This window comes from Scylla paramamosain, chromosome 4, assembly GCF_035594125.1.
Source record: "Scylla paramamosain isolate STU-SP2022 chromosome 4, ASM3559412v1, whole genome shotgun sequence".
Taxonomy (NCBI): Eukaryota; Metazoa; Arthropoda; class Malacostraca; order Decapoda; family Portunidae; genus Scylla; species Scylla paramamosain.
The window spans coordinates 27,647,027-27,649,526 of record NC_087154.1 but is presented as its reverse complement, the minus strand read 5'-3'; the positions used below and the strand labels follow the sequence as shown (position 1 = coordinate 27,649,526).

The 2,500-nt window shown below is 46.6% G+C and overlaps 1 protein-coding gene across 1 annotated transcript in view; it reads right to left on the bottom strand.

Annotated features, from left to right (window-relative positions):
* LOC135097433 (uncharacterized) overlaps positions 1-2,500 on the bottom strand; it is a 167,424-nt gene that overhangs the window by 22,627 nt on the left and 142,297 nt on the right. The gene's annotated exons all lie outside the window — the stretch shown is intronic.

The window sequence follows — 2,500 nt, the reverse complement described above, 5'->3', positions numbered from 1 at the left end:
ACCGGGGCCACGTCACGGCGTCGACAATTAACGTCAGGACCCACCACCCGCAGTCTAGCCCGACCCAACCAGTGCTCATTTTTTATTTCTGTATTTTTCCATTAAGGCGAGAGGAGATGGAGTTCAGGACGAGCTGCTCTTTGTCCCACTTGTCTGTGTCTAATTGTCTCCCCTTTTGTGTTTCGGAGGTCCAAGCGGCGTGGGTCATTACCGGGAGCATACCTGTTATTTCCTCCCGAGACCCACACGGCCCTTAGCCTAGTCATGAATAACCTTAAACTGACTTCATGATTAATTCACCTTCCTGTCCCCCCGGCTCGTCTCCTCCTACCCACGCCCTCAGCAATGCCGCAGCGGGCAATGGTCAGCTACCGTCCGCCGTTTGGGAGTCTCGTAAGCCGCGCCATAACTGAGGCAGATGTGTGGCGGCGGCAGCTGAGGTGTCACTGAAGAGGATGAGGGAATGAGAAGGAACCGCGCTTTGTGAGTGTGGGAGAATGTGAGGGAAGTGCGGATGTGAGAGCGAGGAACTGCGGAGTGTAGAAGTACTGTGTTTGACATTCTGAAGAGGAGGTGAAGTGGGTTAAAATGAGGAGTGTGTAAGAATGAGGGAAAGCAAAGTGTAGAAATATTTAATATTTTGAAGAAGAGTGGAGTGGGATTAAGAGGAGAGCAGGAGTGAGAGGTGTCAGGGATGTGAGGGAGTGCAGGAATGCGGAACGATGAGTGTGAGTGGAGTGTGGGAAGGAAGGTGGTTGTGGAGGGAAGCGGAAGAAATATGACAGTGAAATGTCAATGCAAGTCGTTACCTCTTGAATATAGTATGTGCTTCTCTAACCTGAATGTGAAGTCACCATATAAAAAAATTCAACATGCCTGAAATGCCTGTCTGAGCCGGAACGAAGCAAACAGTCCACAACTGGTTATGTGTCCAGCAGTTCCATTCCCATGATTGCATGACACTGATAAAAAGAAGTACTTGTTTTGATACGTATAAACTCAGAAAGCTTATACAAGTCAGGCTGACTTGTGTTGAATATACTTTGAAATTTATGATTTGTGCAATTTTTAGTTCAGAGCGAGAATGAAAGAAAAAAGCTGTCCATACTGGATGAAGACCTCAGTATCTGTGCTTTAATTTATTGGCCAAGCATGGCTGGTGTCCGCAGGATGTTTTGGGTACACAGTATTTCATTCTAATCAGTCCTCGGTTAAGAATTAAATAAATCCCTCCACAGTGAAGAGGATTTAAATGAGTTGTGGGGCTCGCAGGCCGAAGAACTTCGTGCAAGGAATGTGTTACATGACGCAAACATTTTGTTTACTCATCAGATCCAAGAAAATAATAAGAAAACCCACCGGCAGGGATATATTTCACTACTTACCAGTTATTTGCATCTCAGTGTTGCCTTCCCTAGCCATTATCCGCTTAAAATTTTGCGCGGTTTTCAGAGACTCTTACTGAAGCGTGATGCCAGCAAGGGATTAGACATCTTACGGTGTCGAGGCTCAGTGTTGTAATCATCCTTCAGGCGCGGCGCATTCTCTCGGGTCCTGCTTGGTTACTCTTGCTTCAACACACACGAATGAGATCCGGCCGGGCCATGAAAGCCTTGCATTCTCAGCGATCGGTGGCGACTCGAGATCCCTCTTTATAAGGCTGGGGAAGCTCCTATAGACAAGTTCTCGAGGACATGGTGTGGGTGTGCGAGGTGAGGCCTAATGTTGAGAAATCTACAACGTAGAATTAGCGGGTCGGTCTGGAGGCTGAGGTCACTGGAGGGCGAGGGTTTGGAGGATTTTAGACGCGAAGGTTGGAGATTTAGAGAGAGGAAGTGTTTGTAGGTTCTGAGGATTTAGAAACGAGAAAGTTGAAAGTTTAAGGTCTGAATAGAAGAAAACTTTAAAGAATTGATATTGGCAGAAATAAAAATAAATAAAATAAAATCAAGAGTTTGGAGAGAAAAGTTAATAGATTTTAGGTTTGAAACCTACGAATAATTTCATGTCAAATTAGAGAGATACTGAAAGACTTTACATCGTGCCTCGCTGATCATTCTATCCTCTTCATCCACCGTGCCTTCTTAACCGTCACCACCACCACCACCACCACCACAACCGCCATCACGACCACCACCATCACCATCACCAGCAGGCTCTGTCATCCGAATCTTCAATCCTGTCCATCTTTACCATATGCCCACTCTCTCTCTCTCTCTCTCTCTCTCTCTCTCTCTCTCTCTCTCTCTCTCTCTCTCTCTCTCTCTCTCTCTCTCTCCTATAAGCTAAGGGAGTTACGTGCAGGTTCCTTAAAATACTCAGCAGAATGATCATCGGCGCATGTCAGTGGTTTGATGTAGGATGAAATTGCGACCACGAGAGGAGAGGAAGCTGCGGGTGGGGATCTTGGCGGTGGCAGTAAATACGTCGCCGAGATAAAAATCGATATTGTGTTGCGAGTGGGGGATGCTCACTAATCGGCAGTCTTCCTCACCCGAAT